This window comes from Equus caballus, unplaced genomic scaffold, assembly GCF_041296265.1.
Source record: "Equus caballus isolate H_3958 breed thoroughbred unplaced genomic scaffold, TB-T2T haplotype2-0000713, whole genome shotgun sequence".
In the NCBI taxonomy this organism is placed as follows: Eukaryota; Metazoa; Chordata; class Mammalia; order Perissodactyla; family Equidae; genus Equus; species Equus caballus.
In genome coordinates this window covers 381,593-404,081 of record NW_027221973.1, presented here as the reverse complement: position 1 = coordinate 404,081, position 22,489 = coordinate 381,593, and the positions used below count along the sequence as shown (strand labels likewise).

Below are 22,489 nucleotides of genomic sequence, written 5' to 3'. Positions count from 1 at the left end.
TTGCTAATATTGTAACTCTTTGGGAACCTCATATAAATGCAGTTTTAAAAAACAGGATATTTGAAGATAGTAACATACACCGTGATTAACAAGATTTTGTGGTGAGAGTAGTTTATTGTCAGGTATAATTAAAGCTGTAGATGCTATTCTGAAAGTACAGACTTTAGGGGGCAAGGGAAGAGAGTTTTTGAAGCAAAGTACAAATTAGGAATAATTACAATGATGGTTATGGAATGTCAACATCCATTTCATCATGATGAGCTCAATCTCCTTCAAAATTCACTTGAGTCCGGGAAAGCATTAGTGTAAGACAAAAGGCAGCTTTGGGAAAAATACCTTTGAAGTATTAAGGAGTAGAGTGATTGGCAGTCAGCAAACATAAAAATGGACGAAAGAGTAAATGTCTTGATCACCTACGGAAAGTGTACACTTCAAGTATCTTATTAAAAAACCAGTTTTCTTTTTCATGTCCAATGTTGAATGCACCTGCAATTGTTGGTTTTTAATCTATTTTGATCCCCAAACTGGATATAACTAAATGTTTTATGGGAGTCTATAAAGGTGATGAAATTATAAAGAAAAGTAAGTGAAAGATTATCAGACAGGAGAGTGGAGGCTTCTGGGGTGATATCAACATTGTATGATTTGACATGAGTGGTGGTTCTGTGGGTGCTCACTTCATTCTCCTTGTTTATGGTTTATGCGTGTTGCTGTTTACAAAGCAGTATGTAGAAAATCCGCTGACACTAATACCTTCGACAGTTCGTTAGCCCAAGGGTGTCTGTTATGCTTTAACCAGGGCTTTGCTCACGTTCCCTTTTGCCCACATGAAGCCAGTTGTGCATTAAGAGATGACACAAACATCTCTTGAAACAAGAGATTTCTTCTTGTTTTCTAGAAGAAATAGCGAAGCTGGTCTAGCGCTTGGTGATATTTCCAAACAGTCCTTTTGTGAATGGCCGTGAGAAGATGTCCTTCTTCAGCCAAGGATGAAGTCTTATACTTTGTATTATTTAAAGTACCTGATGCCATGCTACACAACTAGTGTGTGTGCATCCATTCATCTGACAGATATTTATTGACTCACCTACCAGCTGACTCCCTGGGAAGCCAGAGCAGTTTGCCAACTAATATGGTTAATTGGGATTTGATAAGTGCTATAAAGACACCAGAGATTCAGCAGTTTCTCCCAGCTTTCGAACTTATTTTGGCTAAGGGATATCACTCCCACTCCCATTTCAATCTTACACAGGGATGCTAGAAGAGGATTGACCAGTCAGAAGGTGGAAACTTAATAAAAATTGAAAGTCAGAGACGGGAGGGAATGAAAGCAGCAGAGGAAGAAGGAGGCAGAGACTGGACGGCCAGCAAGGCCTCAGTGCCCTGCACAGTTTAAGCCGAGCCAGGTATTCTTCCTATTTCCTTGCTTGATCTTTGCTTGATCCTCCCTCTTGCCGACGCCCTCACCTGGAGGAGTCAAGCCCAGCACAGATGCCACTGAGACAGGTCAAAGCCAGGGAAAGGTCCTGGGATCAAAACTTGGCTAAGTATGATCCAAACTTCCAAGCAGTCAGAAGTAAAAAGAGCCAGAAGATAAACCTAACCCATTTTTGAAGGGGTGCCAAAGGTGAAAAGCAGGAAAACCAAAATTACTCATCAAGTCTAAAGGGGGAGCACAGAGCCAGAAGCTGAGAGGAGAAGAGGAGTCAAGCAAGTCAGTGCCAGGTAAAAACAGAAATAGAGAGTTGAAAAAAAAAAAAACAAAGCAAAGCAAAATGAAGGGTCCAAGACAATAATTGGGAGCATTCCTTGGGGTTTGATAATGGATTTTATGGGTTAGCTTAAGTTAAAAGCAAAAGATGTGAGCGGGTACCTTCCTTCCTTCTGACATTATCTCCCACCTTATCAACAGTCCATTGTTACCAAGGCATTAACAACACTTACCAAACAAAGTCTAGAAGCCCTTTGGGCAGTCTTGCTAAAAACCATCTTAGTCTAGACTGATTTGGCCTTGAGGATGACCACATCTCCTCAGGACAGTTCTCCCTGGATTCCTTCATTGGCTGTTTTGGGAAATGACGCACTTGGACAAATGGTCTACCTAAATGAATGATTCAGGTCTGAGCAGCATGAGACACTGGCAGATAGGAATGCCTCCCTTAGCAGCAGGAAATTCAGCACTTACCACGTCCCATGCGGCATGCTCTCCCAGAATACTTTTAATATGATATCCCAGTGTATTTAACATTTTAAAATTACTCCATTTGGTTAAAATCAATTAGGTTTTTTTCAGGATCTTGGTCTTTCTCCAGCCCAGTTTAAACCATAATTTCCTGAAGACTAGGATTATCTCGCCATGTTCTTTTTCACGTCCCCGTCGTTTCTAGTCAAGCCTCAAAACATGAAGTCTGCACTGTGGGTTCATAGCACCTCAGAGATCATCTCGATTCTCCCCATCCCACAGTGGGAAAGTGACCTCAGTCAACGTGGAGTAGAGTGTTTAGTCTCAGCATTAAAATAAGTGTTTTCTTTTTTATTGTCTTTTCTTCCTGTCTGCTTTTCAGAGTAGAAGCAACAGTAATTTAAACTTTTCTGCTATGTGACCTACACTCCACAGGTACCTTATAATAGCTGAGCCAGGGCTTAACAAAGGAATTGGGTGTGTGTGGTATTTGTGTGAGCATGTGCTTGTGTGTGTGTGTGTGTGTGTGTGTGTGTCACAATCTGATTGCCGATGTGGGATGGGAGATGGGAAAGAATGTTTAGGCACTTGTGTATTTATATCAAAGAGATGGTAGGACCCACAAAAAAGAATTCATTTTTTGTGATGTTAATGTTATATTTTGGGGGGAGGTTTTGGGGGAGGAAGATTTGCTTCTAAGGGGTGGACTCATATCTCTGTGTGGGGAGGCTCAGTTATAACGACAACTGAAGTCTCTCCTGGCGTTGGGATATTTCATTCTCATAGGGAGAAATGCAATGCTCATCCCTCCTCCCTCACACCCCCCCCCACCACTTCCTTGGTGCCCTTCCAAGGTAGGGCCCTTGGTGCTGGCTGCTGAGTCCTCCCCCAGGGGTGGCTTTCCAAGGCCACGAGGGCCAGAGAGGGCTGCTGCCAGAGATGCTTCTGTTCTGGCTCCTTCTCACTCCCCTTCCTGTCTGCTGGGGCTTTTGGTGGCAGCACCTAGTCCTGATGGGGTTAGAATACCACCCTGGAGTGGATGGTGTGTGCACCAGCAAGCATCCAGTCAATTCATGAGTTATCCTCTGCGTGAGCTGGGCTGTGATGTGCCGTTATCTTCCTGCTCCCATTGTACACTTCACACACCAGCTTTCTCTCCAGACAGTTGTTTGATCACTAACTACTTCGAATATCATGACCATAGGCTCATTTATTTTTTTCTGTTTTAAAGGATGGTGCTGGTGTGCACAGGGAGCAGCCACGTCAATTCACACATTTGCCAAGGTATCCGATTGTGAGCTGCCTGTCAAGGTGCTGACTTTAATAAAAGCTTATTACCGTGAGCATTATTTAGCATTTATGTGGCTCCTCACAATTGTTTACCCATTATTTCTCAGCGCTCCCCTGTCCAGGTGATCAGTGTTAGCAACTCACATTGTAGAGGCAATAAATCCGGGGTCCTGGAGAGGTTTTAGTAATATCCCCAAAAGGACACAAAGTGAATAACCACAGAACAGTGACTTTCCTGGAACCTCTTGAAACTGGCCTGGACCCCTCTCCCTCTAGCATATTTGGCGAGTTCACTCATTCCATCATCTGGTTTGCAGACCTGCACAGGGTGGGCTCTTCTCGCAGATTGCAGCTCAGATACCCTGAGGCCTTCCCTGGTGACCTTATCTACAACAGCATCCCCTCCCCAAGGCTCTATCACATTCCTGTGTTTATGGACTCCACAGAGCTTAGTGCCACCTGAAGTTATCTGTTTATGTGAAGTTGTGTGTCTTTGTGTTTGTTGTCTGTCTGCACCATTCAGGAAGGTCATCACTATGAAAATAGCAGTCTTGCCTGGGTTGTTCATTGCTGTGTCCATCCTCTTTGTTGAAAGCACCTGTCATTACAGTAGGCACTCAATAATGCTTGTTGAGAGAATGACAGAGACAGACCCTGTAAATACTGTTACTCACACGTCATTTTCTTTGCCTTTTCATCTCTTTCTGGATTTTCTGGCCATAGTCACACATACAGTCAGTTATTCTCAATTACGCTGGAGCTAATGATCCAGGCTGTGGATGGCCCAGGTCCTTGGCTTCCTTCCCTCTCTGGCTTCCTCTCCTCTGGAGATTCCTCCAGATCTTTCGGTCTTTTCTGGCCTTAGTTGAGAGGGGTCGAGAGGAGAGTAGGGCAATGAAAGTCCTATTAGACAATTTTGCAAGTTCTAATAGCTTTTGACAGGTACAAAGTTGAAATTATTGATCTTAAGATTTATTTTTTACCTTATTTGTGGATTTAAAAAAATGCCTCTGTTTTATATATGCAGTACAGTGAAAAGTGCTTTGAAGAAGTTAAAAGCACTGTATAAATGTAAGAGAGAATTATGTATGCATGTAGTCCCATTAACCTTGGTAATTGAGACTTGGTTGTAGATTTAAAATATAATTAGTTTTGATAGAACAGTAGCTCACACTTTTCTAATGGGTAGAGCCAGACAAGGCTTAGAAAACGTGCCTTTGGTAGATTTTATTTTTGAGCCATCAAATCAAGACAAAGCTTACAATCCCTTCAGAGGCTAAAAGGGTGGCAGTAGTGGTGATTTCTCATCAACAAGTCAGAATAGGCAAATGGTCTTAAATGATTGAATTTTCTTGCTTCAAATTTCAGGACAATGAGAATACAGTTTCCTCCAAAAAAATCTTAGGCTGATCTTGGAAGAAAGACCCCCTGGATCATCTAAAAATAAAGTTTTCTATTTAAAGGTTGGTTTTAATGCTCGTTATAGCCCTATGTGCTACCAGAAAATGGTTTGCCTTTTTGTTTTAAACATAAGGAATCAATGTAATGCCTTATACCTGATAACCTGTGCTGTTGTATTTGGTCCTCCCTACAACTCTGTCCATAGATATTATTGTTGCCACTTTATAGGTGAAAAAACAGAAGCAAAACCATTAAGTGCCTTCCCCAAGGTCTTAAAAGAAGTCACCAAGAAGGTGGTGTGGCTCAAGTCTCCTGACTCCAGTTTACTATTCCCCACAATAATGTTGGAAAACCACATTGGAACGGGAAGACTCATTCCAAGTACTGCTGTCACACCAGCAAGCTTCAAAGGTCAGGCAGATATTTTACTTTACGGTTAAATTGGCCACGTTTGCTCAGTGTGTACTATATCCCAGGCCCTGTGCTTTGCCCTGGGAGGATTCAGAGAAAGTAAAAGACGGATTAGACTTTCCTGGCTCTTACAAGCTGGTGGGAATGGGAGACACATACATACAAACGTGAAAGGGCAAGGGGGACAGTGCACTAAGAGAGATACACAGCTCTGTGGGAGCAGGGGAGGAGCAGTCTCTGAACACGTTCCAGGAAAGGGGTCACCTTCCATGCCAAGATGAACTTTGCATGAATAAAGATTTAAGTGAGGACAGATTGAGAAGAGTGAAGAGGGGAATGGGGTGTCGACCAAATTTCATCCACCTGCAATTTTACCTACTCAAATTTTATCTACCACGGCAAGAAGTTAGTATCTAATATTTTAAAATTACTTTTAAATACAAGTATTTGCGTATTAGTTATATAAATAGAGGTAAACACCAGAACAACTATGATAGAAACGGCTCAAGTGGTTTCCATGGGGAATGGAACTGGGGGGATAGGAAGGATTGGGGTTGTGAGGTGGGGGAGGGCCTGCCGTGGTTCTTTAGAAAGCCTTCAGTACTATTTGGTTTTAAAGGCACAGGTATGGATTCCTTAGATAAATATTAATTTTTCAGTGAGCCTTAAAGAATGAGCAAGGTTTCTCCAAGGAGAGGGAGGAGGTGGGTATTTCTAGCAGAGGACCCAACATTAACAGAGAGAGGCGGCAGGAGAGCAGAGGGAAAAGCAGGTAACCCATTAGGATGACTGTGGAAGACACCTCCCTGCGTGGGGACACATGAGCAGGTGCTTGATTGCAGAAGGCCTTGGATAGAAGGGCGTGCACAGACACACACACACACTCATGTGGTTGTCGGCAGGAAAGCAATAAAGGGTATTGGGCAAAGGGGTGATATGCTCAGAACTGAGCTTTACGTGCAGCAGTGGTTCTCACCTTGGAGATTACCTTGCTTGTTAAAATTGCTGGGCCCCACATCAAAGTTTCTTCTTGAGTAGGTCCAGAGTGAGGCCCGAGAATCTGCATTTCTAATAAGTTCCCAGGCAATGCTAATGCTGCTGGTCTGGGAACCACAATGTGAGAAGCAATAATAGAGTAATCTAGCAACAAGGAGAAGTCGAGACTAGAGTAGTGGGAGAATGAAGGTCAAGGTACAGTTCCACTAGGACAGAGCAGAAGGAATGGGGCCCTGATGGGGAGTGACGGTGAGAAAGTCCAGAACAGCAATCAAGAGAACAGACTGACTTCTTCAAAGGATAGAGGACCATTGGGCCATGTTCTGGGTCACACCAAATCACAAATCACTGTTAAATCTCCAGTGCTTGGGCCAAGTATGCCAAGAAGCACCTGAAATTCATTTTTAAAGCAGCAATCCTGTCTAGAAATTAAGCTGTGAGTTTTACCTTACTTTCCCTTTCTTCCCCATCTCTAACCTCATTCTAGTGCAATTTAGGTTATAAAAGCATCTTCCAGGGAGAGCATTCATATCTGCACGTGGTCAGAAAGTGTATCTGTCTGTATATATAAAATCGTATTAAAGCTGGTTTCCTTATTATTTCATTTTAGAACATCCCTGTAGCTAAATGGTGTTCAAAGTAAACATGGAGAACAGAAAGCATCCATCTCTACCTAGTGGGGCAAAAAATGACTGAATTCCCATACCATATAAATACCCCATGAAAACACAGAGGAATCCTTGTTCCACCCAGCATTCACTGAGTATCTGCCTCGTGGCAAGCACTGCGGATGTGCTTGGAAACAAAGATAAATAAAACGTGGGCCCACTCCCAGCAGTTCAACATCTAGCAGTCTTTGTCCCATGCTCTTAAATCTTGCTAAGGATTGGGTTTTGTTTGTAATAGAAATTCTAAAGCAGGGACAGAAGAAGTTATCTTTCCTAAATTGCCCACCTCTGTTGTCTAACTATTCCACTGAGGAAAACACTTGGTCCTGGTCTTGGTCCTTCGCTGAGCTCAGATATGTTTTGCTGACACACAGAGTCTGGGCAGCGTCCAGCCCCCCGTTTACTCCCTGGTCTTTAAGTCTAGTAAGTATTTTATCATTTACACCTTTCGATGTCCAAAGAGAGTGCCGCTCGGGGTTTAAAACATGTAATTTCCTTTACTACTTCCCCAAATAATGGGGTCATTTCAGGACCAGGACAGTTTGGCACTGGGACGTGTTTCCCAGAAGTACTAATAGTTCGAGAGAGGAGCAAGTGTCTTCACATCTGCAGGTCTGGGTGCCGAACTTTCTATTGTCAGTGAGAATCATGTCCCAGTGAAAATGTAGAAGTGAACCAACCCTCAAAGGGATAAGGTGACAGGGAGTGGTGTTTACTTGAGTCAGAGAGTAACTGAAAATGACTTCTGCAGCTGGAATGAAACAAAGGGTTGAAGGTCAACTTCCTCTTTGATTTTGGCTAGTCAGCAGTTCAAGCAGCCTTTTCAAATGTTTCGTGTCTGCTGACTTGTCCAACTCTATAAAAGACCCCACATCTTGCACCAACCTGTACCTCTTGGGCACTGGAGCGAAAGAAAAGGAAAAATGTTCCATCTTATTAGAATTAATGAAGTCATGCCACTCACATCCGTCCACGTTACTCCACTTTGGTCACCACCATTGTGGTCCATGCTGACATCATTTCTTTCGTAGATTACTGCAGTGGCCTTCTCACTGGTCTCTCACATCCTGTTTACCCCATCCAAAGCATTCTTCACATTAAATCACTGTAATTCATTAATTCACAGTATTAATTCACAGTAATCTTTTGGAAACTCAAATAATACAACTAAAATCTGAATACCCTACACATATAAATAAATCCTAACTTAAAAATTTCCCCTGGCTCCCCATTGCTCCAAAGACTTAACTAGTTGATTTGGCCCAGAGAACTCTGCTTAATCTGTGCCTCCCACGCTTTTCCCTCTTCTTGTTGCATCACATTCCTCCCTCCTCACTCTCTCTGCTCTCATCACCCAGATTCCTCTGCCTGGAACACTTCTCCCTCCCTGCTTTGCCAAGTTGTCTCCTACTCACCTTTTACCTCTTAAGCCTTATCAGCTCCTGAGGGGTGGGTGAGGAAGACCCTCTTCTCCTTGGTTAGGCCAAATCCCCATGTTTTAAACTCCCTTGGCACCGACAACCAGCTCATGAACCCTTCATAGAATGTAACATGGGACATTTACACAATCTTGTATAATTAATTTCTGCCTGATCTCCCCTCTAGACTGTAAGATCCATGAAGGCAGGGACTCTACCTTTTTGCTTACCATTGTATTCCAGAGCCTGGCATAGTGTCTGGCACATGTTAGGTACTAAATAAATTCATTCTGAAGGAAGGAAGAATGAATGAGTGGTAAATTGATACTTCTAAAATAATAAAGAGGAGGCCTAGCATTTTAAATGAGTGATAATAATGGGTAGCACATATTAAACTTCTAGTGTTAGGTAAACACTGTTCAAAACTCTTTACTCATTCATTCCAGTTCCGAGGACCAACCCTATCAGTACACATCAGTATCTGCGCATAATAGATGAGATCTGAGACTCAGGCTACTTGTGCAAGGCCAGGCAGCCAGTGTAAGGTGAAGCCTTAACAGTTGTCAATATTGTTACTCTATTTATTACTATTCTCACCTTGGTGGAGTTCCTAAGAGTGCCATCGTCAAAGGGGGTGGTGTTGGGCAGGCAGAGCCCTGCCCCCAGGCCTCTGAGTGCCTTCTAAGGCTGGGCCTGGAGTGAGAGTTTGGGGGCCCAGGGGCTGTGAGGGCCTGCCCACCGTAATGGAAATGGCAGATGGAGGAAAGGATCCTTCAGGCTGGGCAGTGGGGAAGGTCACTCAGGCATCCAGAAACCTTCCTCAGAACCTGTCTTTGAATTAAATCTCAACTCATATCTTCCAGAAGCCTGAGGTGAGATGTCTGGCCATGTTGCTGGTGCCGTCGCCCTCAAGAAGCCAAACAGGCTCTGAGTCTCTCAGGCCCTGTCCCCAGACGTGGCCCCGCCCCAGAGCATGCTGGGCAGGACCTCCCCATCGATCCCTCCTATTGCCAATGTATTCCTCCAGAGGATTCTGAGCTCTGCTTGGTGTTTCCAGCTGTGATGAGGTAAATGTAGTCTTGGTCCTCTGGAAAAGTAGATAATTAAGGCAGATAGTCCACACATGTCAAAGTGTTGTGACTTGGAAAGGGCGGGCAGATCCCAGGTTGGGAGGATTAAGGAAAGCATTGAGGGAAACCTTTCAGTATGGTGGGAAGGAAGGAGGAAAGAAGAGATGGAGGATCTCATTTTGGTTTTGGTTTTGTTTTGTTTTGAAGTTTTTATGAAGAAAAGTTCCCATCTGATGACTTCTCTGTTTCCCTCTGGTGGTCCAGCACATATGATCAATGAGCGGGGAGTGTGGACAAGGTGTAGGAAAGTGGAATTGTTTTGAGAACTTAGGCAAGCGAGTTGACTGAGAAAACAATCACAGAAGCTCCCCCGAGACAGGGCCTCTGTTTGTTGCCTCCACTGGGTGTCCCAAGTGCTTGGAAGAGCATCTGGCACATGGTAACACAGGAGGAATGACTGGATTCTGAGGCAGTGGTGGAGCTGAGCAACAAATGTAGAACAGAAGTTTATGGGGCACAAACACACTTGTGTGATTTTATCCAAGAGGAAGCAGGCCCTTATTTGAAGGCAGTTCTAAAAAAGGCAGAGTTGGATTTTGCTAGACAGGACGAATGAAAGAAGGGGGTAGGCTGTTTAGAGCAGAGCAGTATATTTAGGTTTAGGATTAAGTGATGCCCCATGAAGTTTTCCTTGGAGAGGGAGGAAATGAAGACAAAGGTTGTCAGGTGAGCAGGGGAAAGTATAGAGTGGCTTGTAGTTCCTGAATAGGTTGAGGAATTAACATGCTGAGGGCATAAGCTGAGAGGATAAAGGGTGGAATGTCAGACTGTATTTTTTCAGAACACACAAGTGTTGCTGGTGATAAGTTCTAGGATATGGCCGTAACTGAACTGGAATGAAAGTAAAGGACTCTAAGATGAGAAGGAGCAGACAGTGAGAGATCAGATCATTGGATGGTCTATCCGCATGGATGTTGGGGCCTCTGATTGATTCCTTCCACTTTGAGTTCCTTTCCTGTCCTCCACAGAATTGGCATTTCCTCTAACTCTAACCTTCAGTCCATGGCATGACTCTGGACAAGAAGGCAGAAATGGGGTGGTGAGAGAGAGGGCTGAAGTAGACATCCGTTTTGTTTTTGTTTTTATTTTGACACTCAGCATTCACTCACCTTCTAAAAATAGTCCTTCTTTTGCCCTCTGGGGATCTAACCCCGTTGTCAGTTTCAGTCCATGTCAAGTGGAGTTGTTTATCACTAACGCTCTTACTTTAAAGGAGGGCATTGAAGTCAGGCTTGGCCAAAAAGATTGGTCCATGCTTTTGGCAACAGCGTTTGGTCAGGGATGGGCATGTGACCCAACTGGAGACAATAAGGCACAGTGGGACTTTTGAAGGGACTAGTGGGAGAAACAACCCATTTTTGGCTGTGCTTTTAGTTTGGAAGATGTAGCTACGAACTTGCCAGACAGACTTACAAGGTAGCCAGTCCAGAATCTAGAGCAGAGAAATGGATAGAAACTGAAACTTGATGACATCAGCTGAGCCCCAATACGAATCCTCCTGCCTGAGGGCAGCCTTACTCCCAGACCTTTTTCAGGTGCCTGAGTCAACAGATCCTGTTTTTAAAGTCAGTTGAATTGTACTTGCCATCATTTACATCCAAAGAATCCCTCACAGCGTAAGGGGGCTCTCCATCCCTGGCTCCCTCTTCTGTGCTAGCACTCTGAATATATATTACCTTCTCTGTCCTTCAGGTCGTGCCCTTCTATAAAAGAGGGTAAAGAAACCTACTTCAAAGCATTGTAAAGTTTAAATGGGATAATATACATAAAAAGCATAAATTTGTTTCACAAGATTGAAGTACAATAAGCAGTACTTAATTTTTCTAAATTAAATCTGGCTCAAAGACCCCATTTTAAAGGATAGGAAGATATACAATAGTAGTCATTAATGGGAGCTTTTTGCCTATTTAGTTAAGTATTCACCATCAAATATGTAGGTAAGAGCCTGTGATCTTGAGTCCATCTTGGTTGCCCCTGGGATTTTCATTGCCCAAGCCCTTCAGGCCCATTGAAAGGCCAGTGGCTGCACAGCCTCTGTGCTAAGTGTGAGCAATGCCGTGTCTTGCGACAGCTCTCAAGATGATGGGGCTTGATGATTAGTCATCTCAGCATCATCACTTCATCCCTTAAAACATTGTGCTGTCTGCTAGAGGACTTCCACACAGAACCCGTCCACCTAAGGGACTCGTGTCTACATCCTGATTCTCAGGGTCTTGGAGCCACTGCTACCTTTAGGCAACTCTCCTTCTCTCACCCCAGCACTTGTGTCAACCCCTATCTCCTCTCTCCTTGGAGCAGCCAGCTAAAGTCTCCTCCCACATGAGGGTCTGGACAGGACTGTACAACAGGTGTCTCACAACTTCTCCTTGGGTTCAGGAAACATGAAAGCCATTAATAACTCCTGAACCCAGAAGCCCAGACCTTCCTGTAAGACAAATGAGGAAAGGTAACTTTTATTCCTTCTGGAGTCCCCTCAGGTGGAGGGTAGAAACAGCATTATCCTGCTTCAAATGAAGGTTGCCTCAAGCTGGGCAAGAATCCCTGCAAAGGAAAATTACCTACTCTTGTCAGCCCAACCCCCTCCCACAGTGAAGCATTGCTAAACTTGCATAATACTCAGTTCCTTCTCTACCTCCTGGGCCCCACTGAAGGAAGGAACAGACCCCGAGTCTCCTGGGAGAGATAGGGAGGCAGCCTCCACAAATCTCTGAGCTTCCACTTGGCCTCCCTAAGGAAGACCAAACGTGTCCTTGTGACCCCAGGAAAATAGCCTAATTTAGGCTCTGATCCAGGGCCAGTGGAAGTTCCAGAGGAAAGGCCTCAAGAGGAGCCCCTGGGCCAGCCCCGTGGCCAAGTGGTTAAGTTCGCATGCTCCGCATTGGCGGCCCAGGGTTTCACTGGTTCGGATTCTGGGTGTGGACATGGCACTGCTCATCAGGCCACGTTGAGGCGGCGTCCCACATGCCACAACTAGAGGGACCCACAACTGAAATATACAACTATGTACTGAGGGGATTTGGGGAGAAAAAAGAGAAAAAAAGAAGAAGAAGATTGGCAACAGTTGTTAGCTCAGGTGCCAATCTTTAAAAAAAAAAGAGAGAGAGAGAGAAGAGCCCCTTCTCATAGCCTTGGCCCCTTCATTGTGGCTGCAGATTAGGGCACAGTTCTGAGTGTTAATCCATGTGAAGGCTGCCTCAAGAAAGCTGATTCCCTTAGGCAGCACCTGGTACCAGAGAAATTCACAGTACCTGAAGCTGGGATCTGGGGTTCCCATACCCAAGCCACATCAAGTTAGCAGTCAATTCATGCATTTTATTGGCCCTGACATTAGGTTTGGAGTGTGGGCTTGAGGGTATAAAAATTCAGGTAACCCATTCCCATCACATTCTATGTCACTGAAAATTCTTCAGGCGCCACAGAATATCGTGTAAATGAGACACCCACCCCCACCCCCACCCCCCACGTCCCCCAAGCTGCACAGCACTGATCTCTGGGTATAAGCAGCAAGCCCATGAAATCTGTTTGTAGAGAAATTCATCCTCATCTCTCCAGTCACTGTTCAGCTAATACGTTTTCCTTCTTTTGGTAAGAGTCCTGCATTCCCATAGGAACTGGAATCTGGGAAAAAGGAAAACAGTACTAGAAGCAGAACAAGAGTGTGGGATCACTCCTGGGTGGTACTGTCACCTCATTTGGACAGTTCACTGCCTAGATGTGCTGAGTGTGCAAATTCTGTCTCGTTGCCTCATCCAGTGTTTCTCTGAATAGAAGCAAATATCTGGGCACCAGGTATGACTTGTTTTGTGACCCCAGCCAGTAAGTCAGCCCTTTTGAGCCACCACCTCTCCCTTGGTTAGAAGCTCTTTGGCAATGGGTTCATGGAAAACATCCCAGAATGGGAGCTACATGCTGAATTCCCTAGTACTGGCTTTGCCATAGATTGTGTGATTCATCCTCTCGGATGTTCAAGCTGTGAGAAGCAAATTTGAAATGATGGATGTGCTATATTAAATATATCAATAAGAGCAGAAGTTAAACCTTGCAAGCTGTAGGGTTTGCTTCCTCTATAAGCCTGGCTATCTCTATGGGAACTGAAGGTTGCTTCTTTAGGCCTGTAGTCGGGGAGCTAGAGCAGAGTGGAGATACGGTGGCGGAGTGAGGATGAGCCGTCTTGCACCTAATTTTTCCTCCCCTCTAAGTCTGAATACTGGCAGTGGTGAGGCAGGTGGTTCTAAGGGTTCCTTTCACTTTACCGTTCATGATGACCCCACACCGCCTTTACCTCCATGCCACCTTTCCCTCCTTCTTTGGATGCTTCAATCTCTTTGATGTTTTTCTTACCAGACGTTACTCCGCTTAGCCATTAAGCAGCTTTAACTTTGATGACGTGGATATGGATGAGCACAAGGATCCACTTGGTCCCTTTGGTCACTTTTGCTTCAGTGAACTCAGTGGGATGTCCAAGAAGAAACCCTTATGTTAGGAAGAGTTCTAAGAAGGTTCCAAAGATCCCTTCTTTTGCTAGTCACACCCTTGTATAAACTGCTCCCCTTGAGTGTAAGCTGGACCTCATGATTTGCTTCTGACTAATAGGATAAGGGAAAGGTGATGGGATATCATTTCCCTCGTTAGTTTACAAGATTGTGACTTGTGTCTTGCTAGCAGACTCTCTCCTGGCTTTGATGAAGCAAGCTGCCATGTTGGAGAGGCCTACATGACAAGGAACTGAAGGTTGCCTCCGGCCAACTCCAGCCAACAGCCATCCAGGAATTGAGGCTCTCAGTCCAACAGGCCTTGAGGAACTGCATCCAGCCAGCAGCTGTAGAAGTGAGCGAAGAAGTGTGTATTTCCCCAGGCAAGCCTTCAGCTGAGACCCCAGCCCCAGCTGACATCTTAATTGCAGCCTTGTGAGAGACCTTGGAGCAGAGAACCCAGGTAGGCCTTGCCCACATTCCTCACCAACAGAAACTATGAATTAATAAATACTCGGTTTTTTAAGCCACTAACTTTTGGGGTATTTGTTATATAGTAACTAACACACCCCTAAATTACTGTAACCTTGGTGTAAGATGCAGCATGGCTGGGAAGGCAGGCACCAAATGAGAGGACGACCTCCTTGACAACATTCCTGGAGATACTGTCTTCAATCTCGAAGACTATCCCCAATTCTCTTAGCTTCAGTGGTATCATTGTGCTCCCCCCAGCCCTGATTAGTCTCCAGGAGGTGAGGCCTAGGTAAGGTAGTGCTGGGTGGAATGGATGGCCAGGATGTGGGGTGTTAATCTGTCTGGAAGGGACATTGTGAGCTCGAAGTGACCCTCAGGGATCATGAGGAGTGATGATAAGGTCATTCTTCCCCTCCTCATTTTTTCCTTCCTTTTCCACTCACTCCACCATTCCTTTTTCCCTACTTGTTTTCTCCTTTTGCCCCAAATTCTGGGTGGCTGCCCGACGACCATTCCTACAAATGATAGCCAGGTGATCTCTTGGTCTTGCAATAATCCTACCAAGCTGGGCATCCTGAGGCAGTTTCCCTCGGGAGCGGCTCCTCCCATTCCTTGAGGTGTCCTCACATGCAGGGAGACCTCATTGTTGAGCTCAGAATGTGCCTTCCAGACAGATTAACACCCCACATATAATAGATTCTTCAGCGGGACCCACCCAGTTCCTGGACCCTGCCCTGGCCACTCCAGTGTCCACAATCGCAAAACCCATCCATACGCACACCTGCACTGACTGCTCACCTGTGAGATACTCAGGAATCAGCAACTTTTTCTAAATGAAGGTAAGCTGCCGTTTTCAGGAAAAGATTCATATCTCTGGTCCTTTTCAGAGCTGCGAGTTCTCTCCTCCCTTCTGCTCCAGGAAGGGTAGAGGAAGGGGAAGGGTGAACTGCTCCCCATTTCCGTTAGGGTCAGCTGAGGCGTGGGGACGTGGCCCACCACCCAGACCTCCTGAGGGAGAGAAAGGCTCTTAGGAGCAGGTGACATTCATTCCTCACCAAGAGATCCAAGAGCAACATTTCCCCCTGCCACTCACCTCAGGGCCTAAACACCCCCACACTTCCAATTCCAAAACTTTCTGAGGCAACAAGGGGAAATTCTGGCTGTATCCTTCCAGAGGAACGCATCCCACCCTGAAGCTGTGTATAGTTCAGGATAGTGAGGGAGCAGATGGAAAGACAAGTTGAGCCAAGTTCTGGACTTGAAGGGTTTTTCTCATTTTGAAAAGACCCGGAAGTTTTTAGAGTAAACTTTTTGTACTTTTTATGAAAAAGTAAAGTGTTTTAAGTACAGGACATCTGAATAAGGTCAAATACAGGACGCAAGATAAAACTGAGAAAGCCACTGTCAGGCCCCCTACAAGGGACTGGTCATCTTGCAGAAACCGAAAGAGGAAATCAGTCAGAGCTGACTTCCCTCCTTCCTTTCCCTGAGCATAAGCGCTGGGAACCCCAAATCCACTCCCCCAAAGCACCACACAGAGAACACTACTCTCTCCTAGCAGAAACATTTATTGAGGACGATCAGTATCCTTGGTTGTGTTAACCATGGTTCTCATCAGAGGATGTGTTCTCGTGAAAACTGCAATGCTTTCTCAACAAGGACTGAATGATTTCTTTGGGGACATTTTTCCTCCCTGGAAGTGTTGGAGAAGCATTTCCTGTTTGAATAGAAGAGTCAGATCTCTGAACACAGTGCTTTCATTAGAGGTGAGGGTGGCCGGAGGGACGTGGCATACATCATGCATGCAGGTGGGTCTTGGATGGGGCACAGACTCCCTGTAGGGTGGGGAAGGGGGTTGACTCTGGCATAAATGCTGGTCCTTGAAGGCCACAACTTTCCAGGGCTGTCTGATCCTGTCTCTTTTCTGTCTAACCCTTGTACGAAAACTCTTGTCAGGAGGGACAGCATCTTGGCTGCAGGATGTGGTCCTTGCCCATTCCCCTGGCTGTGGGTCAGAGAGCCCCGTAGTTGGAGGGATGCCCCTCGTCAGGCTCTACCTGGGCCTGCAGTTCCCCCTTCTGCTGACTTAACTCTGCAGCCTCAGGTTCGTATCTACATGCCAGTTTCTCCTCTAGGATCTTCCCGATGGCTGCCATGAGCTCATGAGCTTCAGGAGGCCCACAGCTCACGAGAGCTTCACTTTGAGCTGGGTCTCAGAGCGGTGCAAAGGTTGACGTGAACTTGGCTTTTTGCTGGGGACTTTCCTGCCCTGTGATTTTTTCCTTGGAATTAATCCACTGAAAAAACTGCCTCGTTATTTTTCTGAAGTAACTTTCAGGAGGAAACTGTTCATTCTGTGACAGATACGGGGAAGTGCCCTGTAATTCTCTGTCCTCAATAGAGTGGCTCTTCTTTCTGGCTTTAGACGTCCCAACTCCTGAATCCTCGCTTCCACATTCTCCTGCTCTGGAGTCCAGAGGTCTCACTCTCTTTGCAGCTGGTGGGAAATTCCTATCCTGGCATTTCCATGAGACATGCTTAGAGGCCCAGGGTTCCCGCTAATCTCCATTGTCCTCCAAGTGGACTTGCAGCACCTGGGAAGCTCCCATGTCCCCACTGGAGACGCTCTCGGACTGAGTCAGTGAGGAGTCGAAGGCAAGCTATCTGAAGTAAGGGATATGTCAGCGGGAGAGCCTTTAGGCTGGCTATGTTCCTTGCTCTTCAATTGAAACTTCAACTCGGTAGGGAGCTGTTTTTTAATGTCTGATGGTTTGGAATCTTGGGGAACTGCTATTTTTGGTGAGGGACATTCACTGGTCAGGGTAGTTTCTACTTTGCTCACATTGATATTTACCATTTGGGAGCTTCCCAACTTGTTGGTTGTCAAGATGTCACAAGATTGTGATGTAAGAACGCACAGCTCCTCAGCCTTGAATATCTCCCTGAAGTTCATGGTGGACGTGGAAAAATGTTTTCAATTCTTCTCCACTATCTTTTGGCCCTGAATCATGTCCTCTCTATCACTGGAACTCACATTCTCATCCCTTGGCACATGTCCAGCCCCAGCTTGCCTTGTGGGCACCTCTCAGCTGCATCTGTTATTGTCTAGTGCAGTCTTACTGTGACTCACTTTGTCTATAAAGCTGTGTGTGAGGATCTCTGAAGTCTGTCTGCCATGCTCGATTGCCTGGATGTCCTTGGCAAGCTCCCGGTCGATATCAGAGTGGGATGGTTTTAGGGACCCCTGTCCTTCGTTGCCCACAGATGAGGTAGCAGGGAGTGGAAGATCCAGGATGGGGACTGAATTCGTTGTTTGCACCTTATTTCCCTGAAAACTTTTAGAGCTTCCCTCAGGGGGCTTGGAAACCTCAGCTTTGGAATCCACCTCAGAAATATAGGTGGCTGAGGAGAGAAAGTCAAATTGGGGAAGAGGCCATGTTTTGGCTTCTCTCAACTTATAGGATTTTATGGATTCAAGAACTTTGAGGGGTAGGCCCCACCTCTGACTCACACGAAACCTTATAATATGGGCTTCTAGCACCTGTCGGGTGTTGGGATCCAGAAAAGAAAGCTCTGGAGTGGTCATCTGGGGGTGGACCCCACCTACTGTTATGTTTTTCAAATTTCTGTTTTCCATATTGTTCTGGGAACTCCCAGAAGGAGGGGATGGGTTGTCCTCAGCCAGCCATGAATGACACACCCCAAGGGGGCTCCTCCCCGCAGTGATCTGCCAAAACTTCTGGCTTAGATGTAATCTAAGAATGGTTTTCATTTCATTCTGGTCTGTGTCCTTCCTTGAGACATTTAAGAGTTCATTCCCTGAGTAATTCCTTGAGTGACACACACAGCTACTTTTTGTCTCTGAGGCAGCCCTCAGACTCTTCAGTAGGTAGCATTCTGAGACCCTTGGAGGACTATCTTCTGGGCTCTTCTCTAGGATATATCCAAGATTCCTCTTCATGTCCTGCCTTAGTTGAAACTTTGTGGAGATCGTCTCATGGAAGCTTCCTGGGAAACTCAATTCAGTCTCTGCTCGATCCTTGCTACTCTGGCCCTGAAGCTGACGGAGCTGTGAGTGAGCATGTCTGCCTTTTTGCTGAGATGTTTCTGTGCATTTACACAGAGACTCTAGATTCCTACTGGCATAGAGGCAGCAGTGTGAGAATAGCCTCCTTGGAATGTGGAGCTCCATTTTATCCTGGGGTTCACTGGTGATATGAAAATGGCCAGGAAGGACAGAGACTGGTACATAGGCATGGGAGGACTGGCTGACCAAAGGAGGGGTGAGAGCTTGAGGACAAGTGGCTTCTTGAGATTTTTGGAATGCAGGGACTAAACCCCACAGACTTTCTTGTTGCTTCTGCAACATGTGCCATTTCAGGTGTTGATTTTCAGTTGAGATATGAGAGTCTGACTCAATCTGGGATCTATGGAAAGACACTCCATGGTCCCTAATCTGGGATGGAGAAGAAGATGGTAGGATTGAGAGTGGGGATTGAAGGTGGGCATGGGGCTGGACCTGAGTGAAAGGTGGGGGCTGGGATTGGGGGTTGGTCTGAGAGAAGGGTTGCAGATGTACATCGGGGAGGGGAGGAGGGTGAGAATGGGGAAGTGGTGGAGATTCTTGATCCCACATCTTGACTGCAGAAGCATTACAGATTCCATTGAATAAGACAAAATGAGACCCTAGTGGGGCACTACTACTAGAAACCAGGAGAGTGGCCAGCAGGGACTCACTGTGCAGAGAGGGAAGACCCCAAAAGAGCTGGGTATATTTCTGCTGCAAGTTTTCTCCCAAAGTCTTGACATACAGTAGCTGTTGACAAATGCTCAGCTGCTCTGGTTTGCCTGTGATGTCCCAGCCAGTTTAGGGGGCTGTGGTGTCTTGTACGTCAAGTGGCTGCAATGAATTCCCTGAAGACATCCGTTGGTTTTCTGAGCACATTTGTTTTGAAAATAGTCCTTCCTCCTTTTCTTTCTTCTCTAATATCTGGAAATCCATTCTCTTTTTTATTTGTCTTGCCAAGAATGCCTGGCCGTTAAGGCCAAGGAAAGAATGGCTGCTGGCCTCCATGTGATTGGTAGCAGAGTCTCCCCAGAGACAGGTCTCTGGTAGACGGAGGGAAACTTGCTCTCGTTGAAAATCAGAGTGTGATAATGTGGGGAGGAACATGTTCTTGGCAGGAGCCTGACAACAAGAGAATTCTGAAATTGACAGACTTGAATGGTCAGTGCCTCTGACTGTTGGGACATAAGTGGACAACCCACCAGGGCTATCTGGAGATGAGTTCTCTGGAACAGACTTCAATAAGATGGAAACCGATTTAGATTGAGTCACAGTTAAAGGGTGGTCTGTCGGTGGTGAGACAGACAGGCTTGGTGCTGTGTGATGACAAACCAGTGAATCATTGGGATTGATTATCTGGGACAAATTTGGTAAGGCGTTAATATCTTGGGAAAGGGTGCGGTCAAGAGAGAAGATCGTATTCAGAGACAGAGTGGCCTCTGGTTGGAGAATAGGCCCCGTTGCCTGGGTGTCATGTGGTGGGAGAGGGGGAAGGGCAAGGGGTTGGGGTGGGGAATGGTCTGCTGGGAAGTTGGACTCCAAGGGAGGAAAAGGCTCTGGTGGCATAGAGTGACCCGGTGGTGAGGGTGAAAGAAAGTCAGCTAAGGGTGTCGTTGGGTTAGGTGAGAGGACGGAGGGGTGCGGTAGGGAAGGGTCAGGTGGAGGGGATGGTGTTAGGTCTCCTGGAGGGACTTCTGAGAAGGCAGAGGACAGAGTGAATGATGACTCAGTCCCAGAAGCTGTGGAAGCCAGAGAGGACACAGAGGCAGTATCATCTTCCAGGTCCTCCAGGAACAGCAGCTGATTGACCTCCATGGTTGTGTTATTACACACCTCACAGGAGGGGTCTGGACATAGCAGTTGACGAAAGCAGGTGGTATCGTGATACTGGCCCCGGGGACTGAAGGAGACAGGATATACATAGCTGCAGCCAGGACCAGAACAAATATATGGGGCCCTGGCAGGTCTGACAGAGTTAGGGGCACCCATTGCATACTGTCCTTTCACATCCCCCCACTTCCTTGAGCTCACAATCTATGTTATTTCCTTCTCCCTAAGACTTTCACAATCTGGATTTCAAAATCTGAGGATTTTCCCTCCCTTATCAATCTCACGTTTCACTGAGGCCCTAGAAATTCTTAGACCCTGCTAAGAAGCGGGATACAGGAAAGAAGGATTGTATTTAGTCACCTTTGCAGCAGAGAAAGCACCTTCCTTGCCTCCTCTGCTTCACTCTGGCAAGCTCTCCAACCTGGGAAACCAGGAAAGTGATGAAGACAGAAGCAAAGAGATATTTTAGGAGGCAGAGTAGAATGTCCTGTATGGTACCCTTGGTAGATTGGACTTGGAGAGCTCCAAGAATTGGGATTCAAGATCACACGGTTAATGATAATAATAAAGCTCACGTATGTATGTTGCTTTATCATTCACAAAGGGCTTTCATTCATATATGTATGTCATCCTATGTGAGGCTCAAAAACACCATGTGAGGAACATAGGTCACTGGTTACTTCAAGGAAGAATCTGATCATCCAGGAAGTCAAAGTACTTTCACAAGGTCAGGAGACAGAAGTTCTGACTCTTGACATCTCATACGGCCACTTATTGGGAAACGCCCATTGCCCAGGTCCATCACTGCTTCATGCCCAGATGTGGGCAGAGCAGGAATCTGAGAAGTGTTTCAGATTCTGACTGCTTTCCCATGATCCTCTCCTCTGAGGGCTCTGTTTTCTGAGAGGGACTGTATCTAGTGACTGACATCCTCAGAGACCATGGACCTGGGACCTTATGGAGAGGACAGGAAGGGTCACCCTTGGAGAGCTCAGGTGGGATAGGTAGAACCTTACCACTTGGTGTTCCACCTTTTCTTCTCCTCTTGGCTCTGCCCTGACACTGAGAACGAAAAGAAAAGAAGGAAGGGCTGGGACTCATTGGTCTCACTTCTCTGTTTAGGAAAGTCAGATATTTGTTATCCAAGAATAATATGACTCTCTATTTTAATTCCTATAATTTTGCATTCCTTCCTTTTATTAATTTTTAAAGGTGATAAAATACTTTCAGTTTTTCCTGCTTTGAAAACCTTGAAGGAGGATTTTTGGCTAGAGTCCACACTTGATGTTCTCAGTCAGAAGTCCTCTGCTCAAGGAGGGCATAGACTCTGAGGCCCAAAGTCACATCTGTGCTTCCTCAGATAGGCCCCTGTATCCTGGGACAGAGCTCACACTCCAGTGTCTGCTCAGAGACTCAGCTCTGTTCTCCTGATCTGCCCAACACGAAGGAAGGCTTGGCAAGTGGCGCCTGACATGGCAAGATGACTCATGATCAAGTGCTGGGAACGGTGTTCTCCTACACAGATCTGAAACGCTAAATAACTGAATCAAGGACTACAGAATCACTGTTTGGGATTTTATTTGGGAACCTACCAGCACACCCAGATGGTCTGTGAGCTTTAAATGGAATCCTTAGTCCTCCCTGAAGCCCTAGTTCTGCCTGTTCTCTTCCCCTAAAAGAGCAATGGTCTGTCCTCTCCTCAGACTTCCCATTTTAGGTGTCTCTCTGGCCCAGCCAAACTCATTTAAAAATGTGAGAAAGGGAACAGGAAAATAAAGAATTATCCTTTGAGGAGCGACTTTTGGTTCCAGCTCCAACACTTAAAGATCTTGGGAGTCTTTACTACGGTCCTTAGGAGAAGCAAAAGCTGAGCAAACTGAAAATCAATGGCTTTTCTTGAAGTCACCAGAGAATTGAGGTTGCAGGGCAAACTACTACCCCAAATCTTCAGAGAGGGTGAATGCAGAGAATCACAGTTAAGATCAGCTTACCTGGAGCAGAAGCCACTAGAGCCATAAACTGGTAGAAACACGTAAAAGACACTGACAAACTGCTGAGGATGCATGTGGGCTAGCATGAAAGTGAGAAACTCCTGGAGGACCATTTAAGGGGAGGCCCCACCTACTCGTGAGTTTTACTTCCAGGAACCCT

At 45.9% G+C, this 22,489-nt stretch overlaps 1 long non-coding RNA gene across 18 annotated transcripts in view; it reads left to right on the top strand.

Annotated features, from left to right (window-relative positions):
* The window catches only part of LOC138922306 (uncharacterized), a 64,240-nt gene that overhangs the window by 18,562 nt on the left and 23,189 nt on the right, over positions 1 to 22,489 (top strand). For 5 of the 18 annotated variants that reach the window (XR_011435381.1, XR_011435394.1, XR_011435386.1 and 2 more), the window contains exons 4-7: positions 4,841 to 4,935; positions 5,102 to 5,284; positions 9,230 to 9,433; positions 14,162 to 14,431. This is a non-coding gene — a long non-coding RNA (uncharacterized lncRNA). Of the gene's footprint in view, positions 1 to 1,252; positions 1,726 to 4,840; positions 4,936 to 5,101; positions 5,285 to 9,229; positions 9,434 to 13,086; positions 14,054 to 14,158; positions 14,432 to 22,489 lie in introns of all 18 variants that reach the window. The other 13 variants (XR_011435387.1, XR_011435384.1, XR_011435391.1 and 10 more) reach the window with 8 other exon arrangements.